An 18,910-nucleotide genomic window follows, 5' to 3' on the forward strand; every position below is an offset into this window, starting at 1 on the left:
CCCCGATACTGCCCGGGAACATCAAGGTTCCCTCTACACAGCTCTTCCGTAACTTTAGCAGCGCAGGAGAGAGCTCGCGAAACTAGGCCTTTCTTGGCTCGGGAAGTGAGGACCTGCTCGCAGACCAATGGACCGGGCGTTTCCAGAGCTCCACGTTGCCTGCGCGCGGGAGGCCTGAAAACTCACTCTCTGGGGCTGCCTTTCCTCCCTCCAAGGAAGAGAGACGGCTCGGCCGCCTTCAAGCTGAAAGTAACATTGGGCTGGGAAGTGCTACCTGGGAAATCAGTTTTCAGGGGCCATAGCCGCTGGGTGCACGTGTATGTGTACAGCCCCTATACTGCCCGGGAACATCAAGGTTCCCTCCACACAGCTCTTCCGTCACTTTAGCTGTGCAGGAGGGAGCTCGCGAAACTAGGCCTTTCTCGGCTCGGGAAGTGAGTGCCTGTTTGCAGGCCTCTTGTACTGGCGTCTGCACAGCCCCACACTTGCTGTGCGAGGGAGGCCTAAAAACCCAATCTCTGGGGCTGCCTTTCCTCCCTCCAAGAAGACAGCCTGCTCGGCCGCCTTCAAGCTGAAAGTCACATTGGGCTGGGAAGTGCTACATGGGAAATCAGTTTTCAGGGGCCATAGCCGCTGGGTGCTCGTGTATGTGTACAGCCCCGATACTGCCCGGGAACATCAAGGCTCCCTCCACACAGCTCTACCGTCACGTTAGCTCTGCAGGAGAGAGCTCGCGAAACTAGGCCTTTCTTGACTCGGGAAGTGAGGCCCTGGTTGCAGGCCTCTTGTACTGGCGTGTGCAGAGCCCCACACTTGCTGTGCGAGGGAGGCCTGAAATCCCACTCTCTGGGGCTGCCTTTCCTCCCTCCAAGGAAGAGAGCCGGCTCGGCCGCCTTCAAGCTGAATGTAACGTTGGGCTGGGAAGTGCTACCTGGCAAATCAGTTTTCAGGGGCCATAGCCGCTGGGTGCACGTGTATGTGTACAGCCCCGATACTGCCCGGGAACATCAAGGTTCCCTCTACACAGCTCTTCCGTAACTTTAGCAGCGCAGGAGAGAGCTCGCGAAACTAGGCCTTTCTTGGCTCGGGAAGTGAGGACCTGCTCGCAGACCAATGGACCGGGCGTTTCCAGAACTCCACGTTGCCTGCGCGCGGGAGGCCTGAAAACTCACTCTCTGGGGCTGCCTTTCCTCCCTCCAAGGAAGAGAGACGGCTCGGCCGCCTTCAAGCTGAAAGTAACATTGGGCTGGGAAGTGCTACCTGGGAAATCAGTTTTCAGGGGCCATAGCCGCTGGGTGCACGTGTATGTGTACAGCCCCGATACTGCCCGGGAACATCAAGGTTCCCTCTACACAGCTCTTCCGTCACTTTAGCTGTGCAGGAGAGAGCTCGCGAAACTAGGCCTTTCTTGGCTCGGGAAGTGAGGACCTGCTCGCAGACCAATGGACCGGGCGTTTCCAGAGCTCCACGTTGCCTGCGCGCGGGAGGCCTGAAAACTCACTCTCTGGGGCTGCCTTTCCTCCCTCCAAGGAAGAGAGCCTGCCCGGCCGCCTTCTGGCTGAAAGTCAAATCTGGCTGGGAAGTGGTAGTTGGGAAGTCAGTTTTCAGGGGCAATGTCCGCTAGGTGTACGTGCATGCCTAGGGTTCCCACACTGCCCAGAACACCAAGGTTCCCTCCACACAGCTCTTCCGTCACGTTAGCTCTGCAGGAGAGAGCTCGCGAAACTAGGCCTTTCTCGGCTCGGGAAGTGAGTGCCTGTTTGCAGGCCTCTTGTACTGGCGTCTGCAGAGCCCCACACTTGCTGTGCGAGGGAGGCCTAAAAACCCAATCTCTGGGGCTGCCTTTCCTCCCTCCAAGGAAGACAGCCTGCTCGGCCGCCTGCAAGCTGAAAGTCACATTGGGCTGGGAAATGCTACCTGGGAAGTCAGTTTTCAGGGGCCATGGCCGCTGGCTGCACGTTTACAGCTAGGCCTCCCACACTGCCCGGGAACATCAAGGCTCCCTCCAAACAGCTCTTCCGTCACGTTTGCCCTGCAGGAGAGAGATCGCGAAACTAGGCCTTTCTCGGCTCGGGAAGTGAGTGCCTGTTTGCAGGCCGCTTTTATTGGCGTCTGCAGAGCCCCACACTTGCTGTGCGAGGGAGGCCTAAAAACCCAATCTCTGGGGCTGCCTTTCCTCCCTCCAAGGAAGAGAGCCTGCCCGGCCGCCTTCTGGCTGAAAGTCACATCGGGCTGGCAAGTGCTAGTTGGGAAGTCAGTTTTCAGGGGCAATGGCCGCTGGGTGCACGTGTAAGTGTAGGGTTCCCACACTGTCCAGAACATCAAGGCTCCCTCCACACAGCTCTACCGTCACGTTAGCTCTGCAGCTGAGAGCTCGCGAAACTAGGCCTTTCTCGCCTCGGGAAGTGAGTGCCTGTTTGCAGCCCTCTTGTACTGGCGTCTGTAGAGCCCCACACTTGCTGTGCGGGGAAGGCCTAACAACCCAATCTCTGGGCCTGCCTTTCCTCCCTCAAAGGTGGAGAGCCGGCTCGGCCGCCTTCAAGTTGAAAGTAACATTGGGCTGGGAAGTGCTACCTGGGAAATCAGTTTTCAGGGGCCATAGCCGCTGGGGGCACGTGTATGTGTACAGCCCCGATACTGCCCGGGAACATCAAGGTTCCCTCCACACAGCTCTTCCGTCACTTTAGCTGTGCAGGAGAGAGCTCGCGAAACTAGGCCTTTCTCGGCTCGGGAAGTGAGTGCCTGTTTGCAGGCCTCTTGTACTGGCGTCTGCACAGCCCCACACTTGCTGTGCGAGGGAGGCCTAAAAACCCAATCTCTGGGGCTGCCTTTCCTCCCTCCAAGGAAGACAGCCTGCTCGGCCGCCTTCAAGCTGAAAGTCACATTGGGCTGGGAAGTGCTACATGGGAAATCAGTTTTCAGGGGCCATAGCCGCTGGGTGCTCGTGTATGTGTACAGCCCCGATACTGCCCGGGAACATCAAGGCTCCCTCCACACAGCTCTACCGTCACGTTAGCTCTGCAGGAGAGAGCTCGCGAAACTAGGCCTTTCTTGACTCGGGAAGTGAGGCCCTGGTTGCAGGCCTCTTGTACTAACGTCTGGAGAGCCCCACACTTGTTGTGCGAGGGAGGCCTGAAATCCCACTCTCTGGGGCTGCCTTTCCTCCCTCCAAGGAAGAGAGCCGGCTCGGCCGCCTTCAAGCTGAATGTAACGTTGGGCTGGGAAGTGCTACCTGGCAAATCAGTTTTCAGGGGCCATAGCCGCTGGGTGCACGTGTATGTGTACAGCCCCGATACTGCCCGGGAACATCAAGGTTCCCTCTACACAGCTCTTCCGTAACTTTAGCAGCGCAGGAGAGAGCTCGCGAAACTAGGCCTTTCTTGGCTCGGGAAGTGAGGACCTGCTCGCAGACCAATGGACCGGGCGTTTCCAGAGCTCCACGTTGCCTGCGCGCGGGAGGCCTGAAAACTCACTCTCTGGGGCTGCCTTTCCTCCCTCCAAGGAAGAGAGACGGCTCGGCCGCCTTCAAGCTGAAAGTAACATTGGGCTGGGAAGTGCTACCTGGGAAATCAGTTTTCAGGGGCCATAGCCGCTGGGGGCACGTGTATGTGTACAGCCCCGATACTGCCCGGGAACATCAAGGTTCCCTCCACACAGCTCTTCCGTCACTTTAGCTGTGCAGGAGAGAGCTCGCGAAACTAGGCCTTTCTCGGCTCGGGAAGTGAGTGCCTGTTTGCAGGCCTCTTGTACTGGCGTCTGCACAGCCCCACACTTGCTGTGCGAGGGAGGCCTAAAAACCCAATCTCTGGGGCTGCCTTTCCTCCCTCCAAGGAAGACAGCCTGCTCGGCCGCCTTCAAGCTGAAAGTCACATTGGGCTGGGAAGTGCTACATGGGAAATCAGTTTTCAGGGGCCATAGCCGCTGGGTGCTCGTGTATGTGTACAGCCCCGATACTGCCCGGGAACATCAAGGCTCCCTCCACACAGCTCTACCGTCACGTTAGCTCTGCAGGAGAGAGCTCGCGAAACTAGGCCTTTCTTGACTCGGGAAGTGAGGCCCTGGTTGCAGGCCTCTTGTACTGGCGTCTGCAGAGCCCCACACTTGCTGTGCGAGGGAGGCCTGAAATCCCACTCTCTGGGGCTGCCTTTCCTCCCTCCAAGGAAGAGAGCCGGCTCGGCCGCCTTCAAGCTGAATGTAACGTTGGGCTGGGAAGTGCTACCTGGCAAATCAGTTTTCAGGGGCCATAGCCGCTGGGTGCACGTGTATGTGTACAGCCCCGATACTGCCCGGGAACATCAAGGTTCCCTCTACACAGCTCTTCCGTAACTTTAGCAGCGCAGGAGAGAGCTCGCGAAACTAGGCCTTTCTTGGCTCGGGAAGTGAGGACCTGCTCGCAGACCAATGGACCGGGCGTTTCCAGAACTCCACGTTGCCTGCGCGCGGGAGGCCTGAAAACTCACTCTCTGGGGCTGCCTTTCCTCCCTCCAAGGAAGAGAGACGGCTCGGCCGCCTTCAAGCTGAAAGTAACATTGGGCTGGGAAGTGCTACCTGGGAAATCAGTTTTCAGTGGCCATAGCCGCTGGGGGCACGTGTATGTGTACAGCCCCGATACTGCCCGGGAACATCAAGGTTCCCTCCACTCAGCTCTTCCGTCACTTTAGCTGTGCAGGAGAGAGCTCGCGAAACTAGGCCTTTCTTGGCTCGGGAAGTGAGTGCCTGTTTGCAGGCCTCTTGTACTGGCGTCTGCACAGCCCCACACTTGCTGTGCGAGGGAGGCCTAAAAACCCAATCTCTGGGGCTGCCTTTCCTCCCTCCAAGGAAGACAGCCTGCTCGGCCGCCTTCAAGCTGAAAGTCACATTGGGCTGGGAAGTGCTACATGGGAAATCAGTTTTCAGGGGCCATAGCCGCTGGGTGCTCGTGTATGTGTACAGCCCCGATACTGCCCGGGAACATCAAGGCTCCCTCCACACAGCTCTACCGTCACGTTAGCTCTGCAGGAGAGAGCTCGCGAAACTAGGCCTTTCTTGACTCGGGAAGTGAGGCCCTGGTTGCAGGCCTCTTGTACTAACGTCTGGAGAGCCCCACACTTGTCGTGCGAGGGAGGCCTGAAATCCCACTCTCTGGGGCTGCCTTTCCTCCCTCCAAGGAAGAGAGCCGGCTCGGCCGCCTTCAAGCTGAATGTAACGTTGGGCTGGGAAGTGCTACCTGGCAAATCAGTTTTCAGGGGCCATAGCCGCTGGGTGCACGTGTATGTGTACAGCCCCGATACTGCCCGGGAACATCAAGGTTCCCTCTACACAGCTCTTCCGTAACTTTAGCAGCGCAGGAGAGAGCTCGCGAAACTAGGCCTTTCTTGGCTCGGGAAGTGAGGACCTGCTCGCAGACCAATGGACCGGGCGTTTCCAGAGCTCCACGTTGCCTGCGCGCGGGAGGCCTGAAAACTCACTCTCTGGGGCTGCCTTTCCTCCCTCCAAGGAAGAGAGACGGCTCGGCCGCCTTCAAGCTGAAAGTAACATTGGGCTGGGAAGTGCTACCTGGGAAATCAGTTTTCAGGGGCCATAGCCGCTGGGTGCACGTGTATGTGTACAGCCCCGATACTGCCCGGGAACATCAAGGTTCCCTCCACACAGCTCTTCCGTCACTTTAGCTGTGCAGGAGAGAGCTCGCGAAACTAGGCCTTTCTCGGCTCGGGAAGTGAGTGCCTGTTTGCAGGCCTCTTGTACTGGCGTCTGCACAGCCCCACACTTGCTGTGCGAGGGAGGCCTAAAAACCCAATCTCTGGGGCTGCCTTTCCTCCCTCCAAGGAAGACAGCCTGCTCGGCCGCCTTCAAGCTGAAAGTCACATTGGGCTGGGAAGTGCTACATGGGAAATCAGTTTTCAGGGGCCATAGCCGCTGGGTGCTCGTGTATGTGTACAGCCCCGATACTGCCCGGGAACATCAAGGCTCCCTCCACACAGCTCTACCGTCACGTTAGCTCTGCAGGAGAGAGCTCGCGAAACTAGGCCTTTCTTGACTCGGGAAGTGAGGCCCTGGTTGCAGGCCTCTTGTACTGGCGTCTGCAGAGCCCCACACTTGCTGTGCGAGGGAGGCCTGAAATCCCACTCTCTGGGGCTGCCTTTCCTCCCTCCAAGGAAGAGAGCCGGCTCGGCCGCCTTCAAGCTGAATGTAACGTTGGGCTGGGAAGTGCTACCTGGCAAATCAGTTTTCAGGGGCCATAGCCGCTGGGTGCACGTGTATGTGTACAGCCCCGATACTGCCCGGGAACATCAAGGTTCCCTCTACACAGCTCTTCCGTAACTTTAGCAGCGCAGGAGAGAGCTCGCGAAACTAGGCCTTTCTTGGCTCGGGAAGTGAGGACCTGCTCGCAGACCAATGGACCGGGCGTTTCCAGAACTCCACGTTGCCTGCGCGCGGGAGGCCTGAAAACTCACTCTCTGGGGCTGCCTTTCCTCCCTCCAAGGAAGAGAGACGGCTCGGCCGCCTTCAAGCTGAAAGTAACATTGGGCTGGGAAGTGCTACCTGGGAAATCAGTTTTCAGGGGCCATAGCCGCTGGGTGCACGTGTATGTGTACAGCCCCGATACTGCCCGGGAACATCAAGGTTCCCTCTACACAGCTCTTCCGTCACTTTAGCTGTGCAGGAGAGAGCTCGCGAAACTAGGCCTTTCTTGGCTCGGGAAGTGAGGACCTGCTCGCAGACCAATGGACCGGGCGTTTCCAGAGCTCCACGTTGCCTGCGCGCGGGAGGCCTGAAAACTCACTCTCTGGGGCTGCCTTTCCTCCCTCCAAGGAAGAGAGCCTGCCCGGCCGCCTTCTGGCTGAAAGTCAAATCTGGCTGGGAAGTGGTAGTTGGGAAGTCAGTTTTCAGGGGCAATGTCCGCTAGGTGTACGTGCATGCCTAGGGTTCCCACACTGCCCAGAACACCAAGGTTCCCTCCACACAGCTCTTCCGTCACGTTAGCTCTGCAGGAGAGAGCTCGCGAAACTAGGCCTTTCTCGGCTCGGGAAGTGAGTGCCTGTTTGCAGGCCTCTTGTACTGGCGTCTGCAGAGCCCCACACTTGCTGTGCGAGGGAGGCCTAAAAACCCAATCTCTGGGGCTGCCTTTCCTCCCTCCAAGGAAGACAGCCTGCTCGGCCGCCTGCAAGCTGAAAGTCACATTGGGCTGGGAAATGCTACCTGGGAAGTCAGTTTTCAGGGGCCATGGCCGCTGGCTGCACGTTTACAGCTAGGCCTCCCACACTGCCCGGGAACATCAAGGCTCCCTCCAAACAGCTCTTCCGTCACGTTTGCCCTGCAGGAGAGAGATCGCGAAACTAGGCCTTTCTCGGCTCGGGAAGTGAGTGCCTGTTTGCAGGCCGCTTTTATTGGCGTCTGCAGAGCCCCACACTTGCTGTGCGAGGGAGGCCTAAAAACCCAATCTCTGGGGCTGCCTTTCCTCCCTCCAAGGAAGAGAGCCTGCCCGGCCGCCTTCTGGCTGAAAGTCACATCGGGCTGGCAAGTGCTAGTTGGGAAGTCAGTTTTCAGGGGCAATGGCCGCTGGGTGCACGTGTAAGTGTAGGGTTCCCACACTGTCCAGAACATCAAGGCTCCCTCCACACAGCTCTACCGTCACGTTAGCTCTGCAGCTGAGAGCTCGCGAAACTAGGCCTTTCTCGCCTCGGGAAGTGAGTGCCTGTTTGCAGCCCTCTTGTACTGGCGTCTGTAGAGCCCCACACTTGCTGTGCGGGGAAGGCCTAACAACCCAATCTCTGGGCCTGCCTTTCCTCCCTCAAAGGTGGAGAGCCGGCTCGGCCGCCTTCAAGTTGAAAGTAACATTGGGCTGGGAAGTGCTACCTGGGAAATCAGTTTTCAGGGGCCATAGCCGCTGGGGGCACGTGTATGTGTACAGCCCCGATACTGCCCGGGAACATCAAGGTTCCCTCCACACAGCTCTTCCGTCACTTTAGCTGTGCAGGAGAGAGCTCGCGAAACTAGGCCTTTCTCGGCTCGGGAAGTGAGTGCCTGTTTGCAGGCCTCTTGTACTGGCGTCTGCACAGCCCCACACTTGCTGTGCGAGGGAGGCCTAAAAACCCAATCTCTGGGGCTGCCTTTCCTCCCTCCAAGGAAGACAGCCTGCTCGGCCGCCTTCAAGCTGAAAGTCACATTGGGCTGGGAAGTGCTACATGGGAAATCAGTTTTCAGGGGCCATAGCCGCTGGGTGCTCGTGTATGTGTACAGCCCCGATACTGCCCGGGAACATCAAGGCTCCCTCCACACAGCTCTACCGTCACGTTAGCTCTGCAGGAGAGAGCTCGCGAAACTAGGCCTTTCTTGACTCGGGAAGTGAGGCCCTGGTTGCAGGCCTCTTGTACTAACGTCTGGAGAGCCCCACACTTGTTGTGCGAGGGAGGCCTGAAATCCCACTCTCTGGGGCTGCCTTTCCTCCCTCCAAGGAAGAGAGCCGGCTCGGCCGCCTTCAAGCTGAATGTAACGTTGGGCTGGGAAGTGCTACCTGGCAAATCAGTTTTCAGGGGCCATAGCCGCTGGGTGCACGTGTATGTGTACAGCCCCGATACTGCCCGGGAACATCAAGGTTCCCTCCACACAGCTCTTCCGTAACTTTAGCAGCGCAGGAGAGAGCTCGCGAAACTAGGCCTTTCTTGGCTCGGGAAGTGAGGACCTGCTCGCAGACCAATGGACCGGGCGTTTCCAGAACTCCACGTTGCCTGCGCGCGGGAGGCCTGAAAACTCACTCTCTGGGGCTGCCTTTCCTCCCTCCAAGGAAGAGAGACGGCTCGGCCGCCTTCAAGCTGAAAGTAACATTGGGCTGGGAAGTGCTACCTGGGAAATCAGTTTTCAGGGGCCATAGCCGCTGGGTGCACGTGTATGTGTACAGCCCCGATACTGCCCGGGAACATCAAGGTTCCCTCTACACAGCTCTTCCGTCACTTTAGCTGTGCAGGAGAGAGCTCGCGAAACTAGGCCTTTCTTGGCTCGGGAAGTGAGGACCTGCTCGCAGACCAATGGACCGGGCGTTTCCAGAGCTCCACGTTGCCTGCGCGCGGGAGGCCTGAAAACTCACTCTCTGGGGCTGCCTTTCCTCCCTCCAAGGAAGAGAGCCTGCCCGGCCGCCTTCTGGCTGAAAGTCAAATCTGGCTGGGAAGTGGTAGTTGGGAAGTCAGTTTTCAGGGGCAATGTCCGCTAGGTGTACGTGCATGCCTAGGGTTCCCACACTGCCCAGAACACCAAGGTTCCCTCCACACAGCTCTTCCGTCACGTTAGCTCTGCAGGAGAGAGCTCGCGAAACTAGGCCTTTCTCGGCTCGGGAAGTGAGTGCCTGTTTGCAGGCCTCTTGTACTGGCGTCTGCAGAGCCCCACACTTGCTGTGCGAGGGAGGCCTAAAAACCCAATCTCTGGGGCTGCCTTTCCTCCCTCCAAGGAAGACAGCCTGCTCGGCCGCCTGCAAGCTGAAAGTCACATTGGGCTGGGAAATGCTACCTGGGAAGTCAGTTTTCAGGAGCCATGGCCGCTGGCTGCACGTTTACAGCTAGGCCTCCCACACTGCCCGGGAACATCAAGGCTCCCTCCAAACAGCTCTTCCGTCACGTTTGCCCTGCAGGAGAGAGATCGCGAAACTAGGCCTTTCTCGGCTCGGGAAGTGAGTGCCTGTTTGCAGGCCGCTTTTATTGGCGTCTGCAGAGCCCCACACTTGCTGTGCGAGGGAGGCCTAAAAACCCAATCTCTGGGGCTGCCTTTCCTCCCTCCAAGGAAGAGAGCCTGCCCGGCCGCCTTCTGGCTGAAAGTCACATCGGGCTGGCAAGTGCTAGTTGGGAAGTCAGTTTTCAGGGGCAATGGCCGCTGGGTGCACGTGTAAGTGTAGGGTTCCCACACTGTCCAGAACATCAAGGCTCCCTCCACACAGCTCTACCGTCACGTTAGCTCTGCAGCTGAGAGCTCGCGAAACTAGGCCTTTCTCGCCTCGGGAAGTGAGTGCCTGTTTGCAGCCCTCTTGTACTGGCGTCTGTAGAGCCCCACACTTGCTGTGCGGGGAAGGCCTAACAACCCAATCTCTGGGCCTGCCTTTCCTCCCTCAAAGGTGGAGAGCCGGCTCGGCCGCCTTCAAGTTGAAAGTAACATTGGGCTGGGAAGTGCTACCTGGGAAATCAGTTTTCAGGGGCCATAGCCGCTGGGGGCACGTGTATGTGTACAGCCCCGATACTGCCCGGGAACATCAAGGTTCCCTCCACACAGCTCTTCCGTCACTTTAGCTGTGCAGGAGAGAGCTCGCGAAACTAGGCCTTTCTCGGCTCGGGAAGTGAGTGCCTGTTTGCAGGCCTCTTGTACTGGCGTCTGCACAGCCCCACACTTGCTGTGCGAGGGAGGCCTAAAAACCCAATCTCTGGGGCTGCCTTTCCTCCCTCCAAGGAAGACAGCCTGCTCGGCCGCCTTCAAGCTGAAAGTCACATTGGGCTGGGAAGTGCTACATGGGAAATCAGTTTTCAGGGGCCATAGCCGCTGGGTGCTCGTGTATGTGTACAGCCCCGATACTGCCCGGGAACATCAAGGCTCCCTCCACACAGCTCTACCGTCACGTTAGCTCTGCAGGAGAGAGCTCGCGAAACTAGGCCTTTCTTGACTCGGGAAGTGAGGCCCTGGTTGCAGGCCTCTTGTACTAACGTCTGGAGAGCCCCACACTTGTTGTGCGAGGGAGGCCTGAAATCCCACTCTCTGGGGCTGCCTTTCCTCCCTCCAAGGAAGAGCGCCGGCTCGGCCGCCTTCAAGCTGAATGTAACGTTGGGCTGGGAAGTGCTACCTGGCAAATCAGTTTTCAGGGGCCATAGCCGCTGGGTGCACGTGTATGTGTACAGCCCCGATACTGCCCGGGAACATCAAGGTTCCCTCTACACAGCTCTTCCGTAACTTTAGCAGCGCAGGAGAGAGCTCGCGAAACTAGGCCTTTCTTGGCTCGGGAAGTGAGGACCTGCTCGCAGACCAATGGACCTGGCGTTTCCAGAGCTCCACGTTGCCTGCGCGCGGGAGGCCTGAAAACTCACTCTCTGGGGCTGCCTTTCCTCCCTCCAAGGAAGAGAGACGGCTCGGCCGCCTTCAAGCTGAAAGTAACATTGGGCTGGGAAGTGCTACCTGGGAAATCAGTTTTCAGGGGCCATAGCCGCTGGGTGCACGTGTATGTGTACAGCCCCGATACTGCCCGGGAACATCAAGGTTCCCTCCACACAGCTCTTCCGTCACTTTAGCTGTGCAGGAGAGAGCTCGCGAAACTAGGCCTTTCTCGGCTCGGGAAGTGAGTGCCTGTTTGCAGGCCTCTTGTACTGGCGTCTGCACAGCCCCACACTTGCTGTGCGAGGGAGGCCTAAAAACCCAATCTCTGGGGCTGCCTTTCCTCCCTCCAAGGAAGACAGCCTGCTCGGCCGCCTTCAAGCTGAAAGTCACATTGGGCTGGGAAGTGCTACATGGGAAATCAGTTTTCAGGGGCCATAGCCGCTGGGTGCTCGTGTATGTGTACAGCCCCGATACTGCCCGGGAACATCAAGGCTCCCTCCACACAGCTCTACCGTCACGTTAGCTCTGCAGGAGAGAGCTCGCGAAACTAGGCCTTTCTTGACTCGGGAAGTGAGGCCCTGGTTGCAGGCCTCTTGTACTGGCGTCTGCAGAGCCCCACACTTGCTGTGCGAGGGAGGCCTGAAATCCCACTCTCTGGGGCTGCCTTTCCTCCCTCCAAGGAAGAGAGCCGGCTCGGCCGCCTTCAAGCTGAATGTAACGTTGGGCTGGGAAGTGCTACCTGGCAAATCAGTTTTCAGGGGCCATAGCCGCTGGGTGCACGTGTATGTGTACAGCCCCGATACTGCCCGGGAACATCAAGGTTCCCTCTACACAGCTCTTCCGTAACTTTAGCAGCGCAGGAGAGAGCTCGCGAAACTAGGCCTTTCTTGGCTCGGGAAGTGAGGACCTGCTCGCAGACCAATGGACCGGGCGTTTCCAGAACTCCACGTTGCCTGCGCGCGGGAGGCCTGAAAACTCACTCTCTGGGGCTGCCTTTCCTCCCTCCAAGGAAGAGAGACGGCTCGGCCGCCTTCAAGCTGAAAGTAACATTGGGCTGGGAAGTGCTACCTGGGAAATCAGTTTTCAGGGGCCATGGCCGCTGGCTGCACGTTTACAGCTAGGCCTCCCACACTTCCCGGGAACATCAAGGCTCCCTCCAAACAGCTCTTCCGTCACGTTTGCCCTGCAGGAGAGAGATCGCGAAACTAGGCCTTTCTCGGCTCGGGAAGTGAGTGCCTGTTTGCAGGCCGCTTTTATTGGCGTCTGCAGAGCCCCACACTTGCTGTGCGAGGGAGGCCTAAAAACCCAATCTCTGGGGCTGCCTTTCCTCCCTCCAAGGAAGAGAGCCTGCCCGGCCGCCTTCTGGCTGAAAGTCACATCGGGCTGGCAAGTGCTAGTTGGGAAGTCAGTTTTCAGGGGCAATGGCCGCTGGGTGCACGTGTAAGTGTAGGGTTCCCACACTGTCCAGAACATCAAGGCTCCCTCCACACAGCTCTACCGTCACGTTAGCTCTGCAGCTGAGAGCTCGCGAAACTAGGCCTTTCTCGCCTCGGGAAGTGAGTGCCTGTTTGCAGCCCTCTTGTACTGGCGTCTGTAGAGCCCCACACTTGCTGTGCGGGGAAGGCCTAACAACCCAATCTCTGGGCCTGCCTTTCCTCCCTCAAAGGTGGAGAGCCGGCTCGGCCGCCTTCAAGTTGAAAGTAACATTGGGCTGGGAAGTGCTACCTGGGAAATCAGTTTTCAGGGGCCATAGCCGCTGGGGGCACGTGTATGTGTACAGCCCCGATACTGCCCGGGAACATCAAGGTTCCCTCCACACAGCTCTTCCGTCACTTTAGCTGTGCAGGAGAGAGCTCGCGAAACTAGGCCTTTCTCGGCTCGGGAAGTGAGTGCCTGTTTGCAGGCCTCTTGTACTGGCGTCTGCACAGCCCCACACTTGCTGTGCGAGGGAGGCCTAAAAACCCAATCTCTGGGGCTGCCTTTCCTCCCTCCAAGGAAGACAGCCTGCTCGGCCGCCTGCAAGCTGAAAGTCACATTGGGCTGAAAAATGCTACCTGGGAAGTCAGTTTTCAGGGGCCATGGCCGCTGGCTGCACGTTTACAGCTAGGCCTCCCACACTGCCCGAGAACATCAAGGCTCCCTCCAAACAGCTCTTCCGTCACGTTTGCCGTGCAAGAGAGAGATCGCGAAACTAGGCCTTTCTCGGCTCGGGAAGTGAGTGCCTGTTTGCAGGCCGCTTGTATTGGCGTCTGCAGAGCCCCACACTTGCTGTGCGAGGGAGGCCTAAAAACCCAATCTCTGGGGCTGCCTTTCCTCCCTCCAAGGAAGACAGCCTGCTCGGCCGCCTTCAAGCTGAAAGTCACATTGGGCTGGGAAGTGCTACATGGGAAATCAGTTTTCAGGGGCCATAGCCGCTGGGTGCTCGTGTATGTGTACAGCCCCGATACTGCCCGGGAACATCAAGGCTCCCTCCACACAGCTCTACCGTCACGTTAGCTCTGCAGGAGAGAGCTCGCGAAACTAGGCCTTTCTTGACTCGGGAAGTGAGGCCCTGGTTGCAGGCCTCTTGTACTGGCGTCTGCAGAGCCCCACACTTGCTGTGCGAGGGAGGCCTGAAATCCCACTCTCTGGGGCTGCCTTTCCTCCCTCCAAGGAAGAGAGCCGGCTCGGCCGCCTTCAAGCTGAATGTAACGTTGGGCTGGGAAGTGCTACCTGGCAAATCAGTTTTCAGGGGCCATAGCCGCTGGGTGCACGTGTATGTGTACAGCCCCGATACTGCCCGGGAACATCAAGGTTCCCTCTACACAGCTCTTCCGTAACTTTAGCAGCGCAGGAGAGAGCTCGCGAAACTAGGCCTTTCTTGGCTCGGGAAGTGAGGACCTGCTCGCAGACCAATGGACCGGGCGTTTCCAGAACTCCACGTTGCCTGCGCGCGGGAGGCCTGAAAACTCACTCTCTGGGGCTGCCTTTCCTCCCTCCAAGGAAGAGAGACGGCTCGGCCGCCTTCAAGCTGAAAGTAACATTGGGCTGGGAAGTGCTACCTGGGAAATCAGTTTTCAGGGGCCATAGCCGCTGGGTGCACGTGTATGTGTACAGCCCCGATACTGCCCGGGAACATCAAGGTTCCCTCTACACAGCTCTTCCGTCACTTTAGCTGTGCAGGAGAGAGCTCGCGAAACTAGGCCTTTCTTGGCTCGGGAAGTGAGGACCTGCTCGCAGACCAATGGACCGGGCGTTTCCAGAGCTCCACGTTGCCTGCGCGCGGGAGGCCTGAAAACTCACTCTCTGGGGCTGCCTTTCCTCCCTCCAAGGAAGAGAGCCTGCCCGGCCGCCTTCTGGCTGAAAGTCAAATCTGGCTGGGAAGTGGTAGTTGGGAAGTCAGTTTTCAGGGGCAATGTCCGCTAGGTGTACGTGCATGCCTAGGGTTCCCACACTGCCCAGAACACCAAGGTTCCCTCCACACAGCTCTTCCGTCACGTTAGCTCTGCAGGAGAGAGCTCGCGAAACTAGGCCTTTCTCGGCTCGGGAAGTGAGTGCCTGTTTGCAGGCCTCTTGTACTGGCGTCTGCAGAGCCCCACACTTGCTGTGCGAGGGAGGCCTAAAAACCCAATCTCTGGGGCTGCCTTTCCTCCCTCCAAGGAAGACAGCCTGCTCGGCCGCCTGCAAGCTGAAAGTCACATTGGGCTGGGAAATGCTACCTGGGAAGTCAGTTTTCAGGGGCCATGGCCGCTGGCTGCACGTTTACAGCTAGGCCTCCCACACTGCCCGGGAACATCAAGGCTCCCTCCAAACAGCTCTTCCGTCACGTTTGCCCTGCAGGAGAGAGATCGCGAAACTAGGCCTTTCTCGGCTCGGGAAGTGAGTGCCTGTTTGCAGGCCGCTTTTATTGGCGTCTGCAGAGCCCCACACTTGCTGTGCGAGGGAGGCCTAAAAACCCAATCTCTGGGGCTGCCTTTCCTCCCTCCAAGGAAGAGAGCCTGCCCGGCCGCCTTCTGGCTGAAAGTCACATCGGGCTGGCAAGTGCTAGTTGGGAAGTCAGTTTTCAGGGGCAATGGCCGCTGGGTGCACGTGTAAGTGTAGGGTTCCCACACTGTCCAGAACATCAAGGCTCCCTCCACACAGCTCTACCGTCACGTTAGCTCTGCAGCTGAGAGCTCGCGAAACTAGGCCTTTCTCGCCTCGGGAAGTGAGTGCCTGTTTGCAGCCCTCTTGTACTGGCGTCTGTAGAGCCCCACACTTGCTGTGCGGGGAAGGCCTAACAACCCAATCTCTGGGCCTGCCTTTCCTCCCTCAAAGGTGGAGAGCCGGCTCGGCCGCCTTCAAGTTGAAAGTAACATTGGGCTGGGAAGTGCTACCTGGGAAATCAGTTTTCAGGGGCCATAGCCGCTGGGGGCACGTGTATGTGTACAGCCCCGATACTGCCCGGGAACATCAAGGTTCCCTCCACACAGCTCTTCCGTCACTTTAGCTGTGCAGGAGAGAGCTCGCGAAACTAGGCCTTTCTCGGCTCGGGAAGTGAGTGCCTGTTTGCAGGCCTCTTGTACTGGCGTCTGCACAGCCCCACACTTGCTGTGCGAGGGAGGCCTAAAAACCCAATCTCTGGGGCTGCCTTTCCTCCCTCCAAGGAAGACAGCCTGCTCGGCCGCCTTCAAGCTGAAAGTCACATTGGGCTGGGAAGTGCTACATGGGAAATCAGTTTTCAGGGGCCATAGCCGCTGGGTGCTCGTGTATGTGTACAGCCCCGATACTGCCCGGGAACATCAAGGCTCCCTCCACACAGCTCTACCGTCACGTTAGCTCTGCAGGAGAGAGCTCGCGAAACTAGGCCTTTCTTGACTCGGGAAGTGAGGCCCTGGTTGCAGGCCTCTTGTACTGGCGTCTGCAGAGCCCCACACTTGCTGTGCGAGGGAGGCCTGAAATCCCACTCTCTGGGGCTGCCTTTCCTCCCTCCAAGGAAGAGAGCCGGCTCGGCCGCCTTCAAGCTGAATGTAACGTTGGGCTGGGAAGTGCTACCTGGCAAATCAGTTTTCAGGGGCCATAGCCGCTGGGTGCACGTGTATGTGTACAGCCCCGATACTGCCCGGGAACATCAAGGTTCCCTCTACACAGCTCTTCCGTAACTTTAGCAGCGCAGGAGAGAGCTCGCGAAACTAGGCCTTTCTTGGCTCGGGAAGTGAGGACCTGCTCGCAGACCAATGGACCGGGCGTTTCCAGAACTCCACGTTGCCTGCGCGCGGGAGGCCTGAAAACTCACTCTCTGGGGCTGCCTTTCCTCCCTCCAAGGAAGAGAGACGGCTCGGCCGCCTTCAAGCTGAAAGTAACATTGGGCTGGGAAGTGCTACCTGGGAAATCAGTTTTCAGGGGCCATAGCCGCTGGGTGCACGTGTATGTGTACAGCCCCGATACTGCCCGGGAACATCAAGGTTCCCTCTACACAGCTCTTCCGTCACTTTAGCTGTGCAGGAGAGAGCTCGCGAAACTAGGCCTTTCTTGGCTCGGGAAGTGAGGACCTGCTCGCAGACCAATGGACCGGGCGTTTCCAGAGCTCCACGTTGCCTGCGCGCGGGAGGCCTGAAAACTCACTCTCTGGGGCTGCCTTTCCTCCCTCCAAGGAAGAGAGCCTGCCCGGCCGCCTTCTGGCTGAAAGTCAAATCTGGCTGGGAAGTGGTAGTTGGGAAGTCAGTTTTCAGGGGCAATGTCCGCTAGGTGTACGTGCATGCCTAGGGTTCCCACACTGCCCAGAACACCAAGGTTCCCTCCACACAGCTCTTCCGTCACGTTAGCTCTGCAGGAGAGAGCTCGCGAAACTAGGCCTTTCTCGGCTCGGGAAGTGAGTGCCTGTTTGCAGGCCTCTTGTACTGGCGTCTGCAGAGCCCCACACTTGCTGTGCGAGGGAGGCCTAAAAACCCAATCTCTGGGGCTGCCTTTCCTCCCTCCAAGGAAGACAGCCTGCTCGGCCGCCTGCAAGCTGAAAGTCACATTGGGCTGGGAAATGCTACCTGGGAAGTCAGTTTTCAGGGGCCATGGCCGCTGGCTGCACGTTTACAGCTAGGCCTCCCACACTGCCCGGGAACATCAAGGCTCCCTCCAAACAGCTCTTCCGTCACGTTTGCCCTGCAGGAGAGAGATCGCGAAACTAGGCCTTTCTCGGCTCGGGAAGTGAGTGCCTGTTTGCAGGCCGCTTTTATTGGCGTCTGCAGAGCCCCACACTTGCTGTGCGAGGGAGGCCTAAAAACCCAATCTCTGGGGCTGCCTTTCCTCCCTCCAAGGAAGAGAGCCTGCCCGGCCGCCTTCTGGCTGAAAGTCACATCGGGCTGGCAAGTGCTAGTTGGGAAGTCAGTTTTCAGGGGCAATGGCCGCTGGGTGCACGTGTAAGTGTAGGGTTCCCACACTGTCCAGAACATCAAGGCTCCCTCCACACAGCTCTACCGTCACGTTAGCTCTGCAGCTGAGAGCTCGCGAAACTAGGCCTTTCTCGCCTCGGGAAGTGAGTGCCTGTTTGCAGCCCTCTTGTACTGGCGTCTGTAGAGCCCCACACTTGCTGTGCGGGGAAGGCCTAACAACCCAATCTCTGGGCCTGCCTTTCCTCCCTCAAAGGTGGAGAGCCGGCTCGGCCGCCTTCAAGTTGAAAGTAACATTGGGCTGGGAAGTGCTACCTGGGAAATCAGTTTTCAGGGGCCATAGCCGCTGGGGGCACGTGTATGTGTACAGCCCCGATACTGCCCGGGAACATCAAGGTTCCCTCCACACAGCTCTTCCGTCACTTTAGCTGTGCAGGAGAGAGCTCGCGAAACTAGGCCTTTCTCGGCTCGGGAAGTGAGTGCCTGTTTGCAGGCCTCTTGTACTGGCGTCTGCACAGCCCCACACTTGCTGTGCGAGGGAGGCCTAAAAACCCAATCTCTGGGGCTGCCTTTCCTCCCTCCAAGGAAGACAGCCTGCTCGGCCGCCTTCAAGCTGAAAGTCACATTGGGCTGGGAAGTGCTACATGGGAAATCAGTTTTCAGGGGCCATAGCCGCTGGGTGCTCGTGTATGTGTACAGCCCCGATACTGCCCGGGAACATCAAGGCTCCCTCCACACAGCTCTACCGTCACGTTAGCTCTGCAGGAGAGAGCTCGCGAAACTAGGCCTTTCTTGACTCGGGAAGTGAGGCCCTGGTTGCAGGCCTCTTGTACTAACGTCTGGAGAGCCCCACACTTGTTGTGCGAGGGAGGCCTGAAATCCCACTCTCTGGGGCTGCCTTTCCTCCCTCCAAGGAAGAGAGCCGGCTCGGCCGCCTTCAAGCTGAATGTAACGTTGGGCTGGGAAGTGCTACCTGGCAAATCAGTTTTCAGGGGCCATAGCCGCTGGGTGCACGTGTATGTGTACAGCCCCGATACTGCCCGGGAACATCAAGGTTCCCTCTACACAGCTCTTCCGTAACTTTAGCAGCGCAGGAGAGAGCTCGCGAAACTAGGCCTTTCTTGGCTCGGGAAGTGAGGACCTGCTCGCAGACCAATGGACCGGGCGTTTCCAGAGCTCCACGTTGCCTGCGCGCGGGAGGCCTGAAAACTCACTCTCTGGGGCTGCCTTTCCTCCCTCCAAGGAAGAGAGACGGCTCGGCCGCCTTCAAGCTGAAAGTAACATTGGGCTGGGAAGTGCTACCTCGGAAATCAGTTTTCAGGGGCCATAGCCGCTGGGGGCACGTGTATGTGTACAGCCCCGATACTGCCCGGGAACATCAAGGTTCCCTCCACACAGCTCTTCCGTCACTTTAGCTGTGCAGGAGAGAGCTCGCGAAACTAGGCCTTTCTCGGCTCGGGAAGTGAGTGCCTGTTTGCAGGCCTCTTGTACTGGCGTCTGCACAGCCCCACACTTGCTGTGCGAGG

Source organism: Giraffa tippelskirchi, chromosome X, assembly GCF_054371585.1.
Source record: "Giraffa tippelskirchi isolate mGirTip1 chromosome X, T2T-mGirTip1v1.2.pri, whole genome shotgun sequence".
NCBI classification, from domain to species: Eukaryota; Metazoa; Chordata; class Mammalia; order Artiodactyla; family Giraffidae; genus Giraffa; species Giraffa tippelskirchi.